Raw genomic sequence first — 9,539 nt, forward strand, 5'->3', positions numbered from 1 at the left:
TCATCTTACGAGAATACAATATGGTATAGATAATCCAGAAGAAGTCTGCATAAAAGTCTTTGCCCAAAAGGATAATCCTAGAATTCCGTCTGTCTTCTGGATTTGGAGAAGTGCCGATTTTCAAGAACGCGAATCTTATGATATGGTGGGAATCTCTTATGATAATCATCCGCGCCTTAAACGTATCCTAATGCCTGAAAGTTGGATAGGCTGGCCCTTACGTAAGGATTATATAACCCCCAATTTTTATGAAATACAAGATGCTCATTGAATGATAAGAAATTCATGCTCACTTATACAACACAACTCCAGATTTTATTCAAGTCAAGGAATATTTTTAGGTTCTTTTCCTAGATGAAACGGAATACCTATTTATAATTAATTCCTAATTATACAAAAGCATTCCAGATAGACTGAGCAAAAAAAGGTTTCATTTGGATTCCCCTATTTTGAAAATCGCATATTAATTTCCTTCATATGAACAGAAAAATAGGATGACTCAAAGAAGTTCTCTACCAGAACTTTGTACCGCGCACATTACTTAGCACAACTAGGAAAATAAGATAAGATAAAGATAAGCAAGACTAAAAAAATATTCGTCGGAATAGCGGAATACAAAATTAAGAAACGCAAAAAAATAAAGGGGAATCTCACCCCCTTCTTTATCATAAGAAAAGATATATTTTAAAACTCTTCTTTAAAAAGAAGTGCCTCTATATTTATATTTATAGATTTATCCACTTAGATGAATAAATATTATTAATGAATATGTATCACAATCATCTCGAGGTATTTGGATCAATACCTATTCGGTGGATCTTTTTTTTTTCTCTGCCAGGAACCAGATTTGAACTGGTGACACGAGGATTTTCAGTCCTCTGCTCTACCAACTGAGCTATCCTGACCTTTTCTTGTGCATCATCCTAGTAGAGTATTTGTATCTATGTCAATTAAAAGGACTAAAAATTAATTAAAGTATTTCAAATTTAAAATTTGAAATGGGGGGGTAGTCCTATGCATTGTGCATGTTTACTTAAATAAAACTTAAAAATAGAGTGAATAACCAAGATTTCTTGCGATACTCTAATAAAAAAGAAATCTATTCAATGAATAGGATAAGATCCATTGAGTTCTCTTCGCATTCCTTTGTGAAAGAGTAGAATGAGAAAGCTAATGAATCTTAAACCCATTGCATTGATAAAAAGAAAAAAAAGAGGATAAATAATAATATATAGTATAGTTAGGGAATAAAAGAGGATTTGGATAGAGGGACTTGAACCCTCACAACTTATAAAGTCGACGGATTTTCCTTTTACTAGAAATTTCATTGTTGTCAGTATTGACATGTAGAATGGGACTCTCTCTTTGTCCTCGTCCGATTAATCCACTTTTTTAAAGATCTCGAAACTTTGAATTTGAATTGAAGAATTTGATTATTCAATATTCGATTGGAGTGGATTCACAATAATGAAAAAAAAAAATTATGATATGAGTTTTTTATTTCATAATCATTATCATTTCTAATTTCATTTTTAAAAAAGATAAAGAACCTATATTATAATTATAATATAATATGAGTTCTGTGATTAATCGTTTGCTATGTCAGTATCTATACGTGTTTATTAAATGTATAAGGTATAAACCCCTCTTTCTCTAATTTAGAATTAGAAGGAATTCCACTAACAACACAACGTAATTAACTCGATTCGTTAGAACAGCTTCCATTGAGTCTCTGCACCTATCCTTTTCCTTTGTATTCTAGTTCGAGAACCCCTTGTTTTCTCAAAACACGGATTTGGCTCAGGATTGCCCTTTTTTAATTCCAGGGTTTCTCTGAATTTGGAAGTTACCACTTAGCAGGTTTCCATACCAAGGCTCAATACAAATCAAGTCCGTAGCGTCTACCGATTTCGCCATATCCCCATTTCCCTCTTCTTTGAGACCAGGATTCCTTGTGTAATTTCATCCATCTCTAGTTTTTTTTTGAATCATTGAGTTCATCACTCAACGTAGTCTAGCAGTTCAGTCGACTCTATTTGAGAGACCTCGCTTGCTTATTGCAATTCAGAATTGAATTGATTCTATCCTTGATGTATTTGCAATTCAATCCGAATCAATATATCCAAAGTTTTTATCTCCCCCACCTCCCGTCTTACTTTTTATAGTATTCAAAATTATACTATAACGCTTGATATTTATTCTTTTTTTCTAATCAGAATTAGCAATTTTATTTACTCTGACTCTATGTTCCCCTTAGTGAAATATTAATCCTCAAATTATTAACAAATAATAAAGTCTATAATGATCAAATGAAAATACCAATAAATTCTATAATTTTATTTTTTAATATCCTATAGTTAAGCATATCAAGCTAACTTTATCTTTAAGAAGTTTTAGTATTTTTTATTTTTATAAGTATAACTTCAAATTTAGAACTAGTTAATAGCTAAGATTAATAACTAATATCTGAGATTTACGGATTTCCTATACTATACCTATTTCTATTTGTTACACTATTTCCCGTATGTAAGCCCACTTAGCTCAGAGGTTAGAGCATCGCATTTGTAATGCGAGGGTCATCGGTTCAAATCCGATAGTCGCTTTTTTTTTTCTCTATCGATGTTCTACGAACAAGAATCTCTTTTTTTCCGAATTAAATGGGAAATCCAGGATCTTTTATGTTTTTTACCTTACAATTTGCTAGATACAAAACAATAAAATAAATAATATATATACAAAAAATAAAGATTTTGATGAAATTCCATTTTTTTGGGTACTTTAGTTGATTTTACTCTGTTTATCCTGTAGTTTAATTCAGTTTTAATTTCGATGTATTCTGTAATGTAAATACAATGAAATTAATTGTGTAAAATGAAATTTCAATAAAATAAAAAAAGGAGTCTTCATGTCCCGTTATCGAGGACCTCGTTTAAAAAAATACGCCGTCTGGAGCTTTACCAGGACTCACTAGAAAAACACCTAAATCCGGAAGTAATCTTAAAAAAAAATTCAATTCTGGGAAAAAGGAGCAATATCGTATTCGTCTTCAAGAAAAACAGAAATTGCGTTTTCATTATGGTCTGACAGAACGACAATTACTTAGATATGTACATATCGCTGGAAAAGCAAAAAGGTCAACAGCCAGTTTTACTACAATTACTTGAAATGCGTTTGGATAATATCCTTTTTCGGATTGGGTATGGCTTCAACCATTCCTGGGGCCCGCCAATTAGTCAACCATAGACATATTTTAGTTAATGGTCGTATAGTCAATATACCAAGTTTCGTTGCAAACCCCGAGATATTATTACTACGAAAGATAACCAAAGATCAAAAGGTCTGGTTCAAAATTATATTGCTTCATCGGACCCGGGGAAATTGCCAAAGCATTTGGCGATTGACACGTTGGAATATAAAGGACTAGTAAATAAAATCCTAGATAGAAGTGGGTCGGTCTCAAAATAAATGAGTTGTTAGTTGTAGAATATTACTCTCGTCAGACTTGAACTTAACGAAAAAGGAAAGGTTCATAGAATTTTCTTCCCTTCCCCTTTCCCCGAACTAAATCGCCCTAAGACCATTACCATTAATTTGTATTTTCCCATCAACTAGCTAAAATTGATTAACCCTAGGATTAGGATCCTTTTTTCTTTTTTCCTCTATGTGTATTTTACATACCACAGTAATTTGCTATAGAGAATTTCTAATTTCTATTAAATCAAAATAAGATAATATAAGATATTATTGCTGGAAAAAATTGTTATTTGATTTGATACATTGTGATCCTTAACGTTGATGAATTAAGAAAACGGAAAGAGAGGGATTCGAAACCCTCGGTAAACAAAAGTCTACATAGCAGTTCCAATGCTACGCCTTGAACCGCTCGGCCATCTCTCCTACATAACTTATTATGGAAAATAAACTGAGTGAATAGCGAGTTTTCTTATTCCTGCAGTACAGGTACAACCGCAACCACTCGGGGGTTCCATAGTTCTATTGGAAAAATTCCTTTTGATCTAAGTGGAAGGATACAGGATTTTTTACTAGAAATTGCGCTCGCTATAAAAAAAAAGTTTTAATTTGGGTTTTCCCGCAACTAAAGAAAAAGAAAATGGAAGGAATTCTTCTTATTGGCATAATAAAATAAGAAACCTTAGAATTCGTTTGCATAAGATACGCTACACCATACTATCGAAATCAAAATAGGGTATGAGACAATTAATAACTTGAAAACACGAAATAGTTGATAACATAAGTTGTTGTTCAGAAATAGCAAAGTGGAATGAAATCCAGTCTTAGTCAAATATTTCATATCTCTTCGTGTCCAAGCAGAAGGAAAAGGATACAATTTGAGCTGAGCGGAAAATCCATATCTCTATCTCTCTTATCCATTTAAAGCATATGGATTTAGAGTAGAGCATATGGATCAATCTATTTATAATTATAAGAATCGAATGTGTTTGTTTTTATGTTATTTTGTGAAGGAATGAAAACAATTCTATATAGAATGGGTTGGGAATTATGCCTAGATCCCGTGTAAATGGAAATTTCATTGATAAGACCTCCTCAATTGTAGCCAATATTTTATTGCGAATAATTCCGACAACCTCAGGAGAAAAAAAGGCATTTACTTATTATAGAGATGGTGCGATTTGACTCTTTTTTTTTGCTTTTTTTAGCCCTACCTATACCTCAGTCTTACGAAAAAGAGAGGGGGTTGCATAGAGAGAACCAAATTTGTAAAGCAAACAAAACCCACGCTTCGGAAGGTGAGGCGAACTAACAATTCCTTCCGTCGTGTATCCTCGATTGATGCGGCTTCAGATACTTCAATTGTAGATTTGAGTATTGAGCGAAAGGTTACACCTACAGGATATGGTATGTATGGATTACAGGCCAATCCTACTCTATTAGTATCCGTAGGCAGCATAGGGAGAAAAGCACTACACCTAGAAATAGGAATCAACAAGAGAAAAACTTTGTTAGAAATTACCCCTTTCCTGATCGGTATCAGGGCTGGGAAGAATGGTTGGGATAACAAACAACCATCAGGTTTGTACTTTGGATACCCCTATAACCATCAAAGATCGTTGAAGTAGCTAATTCCTCTAAATAGGAGGCGTTGAGAACAAAGAAATTATTGGAGCTATCGTTTTCCTCTAGCATTAATAGAATTCATTGGTGTTAAGAAAAACCTCTTGTGGGAAGGTTGGCTAGAGATTTCTTGGAAAAATACCAGCCCCTTTCGGTTCATAATGAGACGGGACTAATTCTATTTTGATTCTATAGATTATTTCGCTTAGTACTATTATGTACAGAAGGGAGGAGCCGTATGAGATGAAAACCTCATGTACGGTTTTGGAACGGAGATTTTTTGAATAGAATGAACGACCGTAACGGATGTTGGCTCAATCCGAAGGAAATTATGCGGAAGCTTTGCAAAATTATTATGAAGCTACGCGACTAGAAATCGATCCCTATGATCGAAGTTATATACTCTATAACATAGGCCTTATACACACAAGCAATGGAGAGCATACAAAGGCTTTGGAATATTATTTCCGGGCACTAGAACGAAACCCCTTCTTACCGCAAGCTTTTAATAATATGGCCGTGATCTGTCATTACGTGCGACTATCTCCACTATAGAAAGAAAAAAAAAAAGAGAGGATCAAATTTTCTAGTAAATACTAGAAAAAAGGGCTTTCTACATAGGGATCGTAAAAACAACGATTTTTCCCTATCAGCTGTAGGAAGGAAGGACACTTCACGAGAATCAAAAACGAAGAAAGTATGGCCTATACTACTACTCTATGGATAAAGTTTCTCAAATTGATAGAGAAAGCACCGTAAAGATCAATTAGTGAGCGACTGGGTCGATACAACTAAAAAAAACTGCTTACTTATCCCATGATATGGGCAAAATTTAGGAATCCGCTTATGTAATAGAGCCGATCACTAAGGGATTAAGCAGCGGTGTATATCAGATCCCAAAGATAGTAAGTTCTTTTTTCTTTCTTATGGAAAAAAGTCTTTTTTCAGGATTCTATAGAGATTTCATATATGAAAACGGGATAGTTACCTTTCAGAAAATTTGAACGAAGGCTCTATATCTATCTATGCTTCATTCTTCTGAAGGTGGGAAAAAAGATCAAACTGATTATGATAAAAATTAGGGTTTGAAACTTAGGTAATTAATTTCTTCTGCTTAACCCAAGAACAAATTGGATCGATTTTGATAAATCGAATTCAGTTAAGATAGGGAAATTCAGATAGCAATTTCTGAGCCGTATGAGGTAGGAAACTCTCAAGTACGGTTCTAAGGGAAGGAACTTCCTATTCGACCGAGGAGAACAGGCCATTCTACAGGGTGATTCGGAAATTGCGGAAGCTTGGTTTGATCAAGCTGCTGAATATTGGAAACAAGCTATAGCGCTTACTCCGGAAATTATATTGAAGCACAGAACTGGTTGAAGATTACGAAGCGCTTTGAATTTGAATAAGACCATGCTCCTTCTTTTTCATAAAATGGGTGGTTTGGTTGTTGATCCATTAATCAAATAAATTAGGTCGTAAGATCGAATCAAGATTTCATTATATCCATTTCTTATACCTTCTATTTTATATGATATTTCATAAGAATAAACCATAGGGATAGGGTCTAGAATAGAAGTAATAAACTGAATAAAAAGAGGGGGCAATCTAAATATTGCTAATATATTAGGACCATCTTATTATAATTCTAATGAGTTATCTTGGAATTTAGAATCAAATAAAAAACCCTATATTATGCTCAAGGAAAGTAGATATAGATAGGAGCTTATGCCCTCAAAAAAAAATACACTAGTTTCTTAAATTAAAATAAAAAAGATTTTTTTCTTACGTCGAGAAATATTTGTTTTTCAAGATAAACGTCCGTTAGGCACCTAATCTTTATGTCATAATAGACCCGAACACTTGCCTCGGATTGACTTCAATATATAATTGCTCCAGTGAATAACTAAAAAAAAATAGAAGGATGGTAGATAGTAAAGAAAAGAACTAATCACAATATCTATCTTTCAAAATCTATCTTTCAAAATCTATCTTTCAAAATATATATCTTTCAAAGATTCACTAAAAAGACAGTTGGCGGGTCTCTTTGTATGTCTTGTCCGGAAAGAGGAGGACTTAATGATTATTCGTTCGCCGGAACCAGAAGTAAAAATTGTTGTGGATAGGGATCCTGTAAAAACATCTTTTGAGGAATGGGCCAGACCCGGCCATTTCTCAAGAACACTAGCTAAGGGCCCTGATACTACCACTTGGATCTGGAACCTACATGCTGATGCTCACGATTTCGATAGTCATACTGGTGATTTGGAGGAGATTTCTCGAAAAGTCTTTAGTGCTCATTTCGGGCAACTTTCCATTATCTTTCTTTGGTTGAGTGGCATGTACTTTCATGGCGCCCGTTTTTCCAATTATGAAGCATGGCTAAGTGATCCTACTCACATTGGACCCAGTGCTCAGGTAGTTTGGCCTATAGTAGGGCAAGAAATATTGAATGGTGATGTAGGCGGGGGTTTCCGAGGAATCCAAATAACCTCTGGTTTTTTTCAGCTTTGGCGAGCATCTGGAATAACTAGTGAATTACAACTCTATTGTACTGCAATTGGTGCATTGATTTTTGCAGCGTTAATGCTTTTTGCTGGTTGGTTCCATTATCACAAAGCCGCTCCCAAATTGGCCTGGTTCCAAGATGTAGAATCCATGTTGAATCACCACTTAGCGGGATTATTAGGACTTGGGTCTCTTTCTTGGGCGGGGCACCAAATTCATGTATCTTTACCAATTAACCAATTTCTTGACGCTGGGGTGGATCCTAAAGAGATACCACTTCCTCATGAATTTATCTTGAATCGGGACCTTTTGGCTCAACTTTATCCTAGTTTTGCCGAAGGAGCAACCCCTTTTTTTCACTTTAAATTGGTCCAAATACGCAGAATTTCTGACTTTTCGCGGAGGACTAGATCCAGTAACCGGTGGTCTCTGGCTGACCGATATTGCGCACCATCATTTAGCTATTGCTATTCTTTTCCTAATCGCAGGTCATATGTATAGGACCAATTGGGGTATTGGCCATGGACTTAAAGATATTTTGGAGGCTCACAAGGGCCCATTTACAGGACAAGGCCATAAGGGTCTTTATGAAATCTTAACAACGTCATGGCATGCTCAATTATCTCTTAACCTAGCTATGCTAGGCTCTACAACCATTGTTGTAGCTCATCATATGTATTCTATGCCTCCCTATCCATACCTAGCTCTGACTATGGTACACAACTTTCCTTGTTCACACACCACATGTGGATTGGCGGATTTCTAATAGTCGGTGCTGCTGCACATGCAGCAATTTTTATGGTAAGAGACTATGATCCAACTACTCGATACAACGATCTATTAGATCGCGTCCTTAGACACCGCGATGCAATCATATCCCACCTTAACTGGGTATGTATATTTCTAGGTTTTCACAGTTTTGGCTTGTACATTCATAATGATACCATGAGTGCTTTAGGCCGTCCACAAGATATGTTTTCGGATACTGCCATACAATTACAACCTATCTTTGCTCAATGGGTACAAAATATCCATGCTACTGCGCCTGGCGTAACAGCTCCTGGTGCAACAACAAGTACTAGCTTAACGTGGGGAGGCGGCGAGTTAGTAGCAGTAGGTGGCAAAGTGGCTTTGTTACCTATTCCATTAGGAACCGCAGATTTTTTAGTCCATCACATTCATGCATTTACCATACATGTGACTGTATTAATACTTTTGAAAGGTGTTTTATTTGCTCGGAGTTCCCGTTTGATACCCGATAAAGCAAATCTAGGTTTTCGCTTTCCTTGCGATGGGCCTGGCCGAGGGGGAACATGTCAAGTATCCGCCTGGGATCATGTTTTCTTAGGTTTATTCTGGATGTACAATGCAATTTCGGTAGTCATTTTCCATTTCAGTTGGAAAATGCAGTCGGATGTTTGGGGTACTATAAGTGATCAAGGGGTGGTAACTCATATTACAGGGGGAAACTTTGCACAGAGTTCCATTACGATTAATGGGTGGCTTCGAGATTTCTTGTGGGCACAGGCATCGCAAGTCATTCAGTCTTATGGTTCTTCATTATCTGCATATGGTCTTTTTTTCTTAGGTGCTCATTTTGTCTGGGCCTTCAGTTTAATGTTTTTATTCAGCGGCCGTGGTTATTGGCAAGAACTCATTGAATCTATCGTTTGGGCTCATAACAAATTAAAAGTTGCTCCTGCTACTCAGCCTAGAGCCTTGAGCATTATACAAGGACGCGCTGTAGGAGTAACCCATTACCTTCTGGGTGGAATTGCCACGACATGGGCATTCTTCTTAGCGAGAATTATTGCAGTAGGATAGTGGCTAGGAGGATTTGAAAGGCATTATGGAATTAAGATTTCCCAGGTTTAGCCAAGGCTTAGCTCAGGACCCCACTACTCGTCGTATTTGGTTTGGTATTGCTACCGCACATG

General features: G+C 35.9%; 2 non-coding genes across 2 annotated transcripts; both read right to left on the reverse strand.

Moving 5' to 3' along the window:
• Window positions 1-832: 832 nt before the first annotated feature.
• On the reverse strand, window positions 833-905 carry TRNAF-GAA (transfer RNA phenylalanine (anticodon GAA)). The gene has a single exon. It is a non-coding gene; the product is annotated as a tRNA-Phe (tRNA).
• Window positions 906-3,809: 2,904 nt separating this feature from the next.
• On the reverse strand, window positions 3,810-3,897 carry TRNAS-GGA (transfer RNA serine (anticodon GGA)). The gene has a single exon. It is a non-coding gene; the product is annotated as a tRNA-Ser (tRNA).
• Window positions 3,898-9,539: the final 5,642 nt, after the last annotated feature.

This window comes from Aegilops tauschii, unplaced genomic scaffold (genome assembly GCF_002575655.3).
Source record: "Aegilops tauschii subsp. strangulata cultivar AL8/78 unplaced genomic scaffold, Aet v6.0 ptg001150l_obj, whole genome shotgun sequence".
NCBI lineage: Eukaryota > Viridiplantae > Streptophyta > Magnoliopsida > Poales > Poaceae > Aegilops > Aegilops tauschii.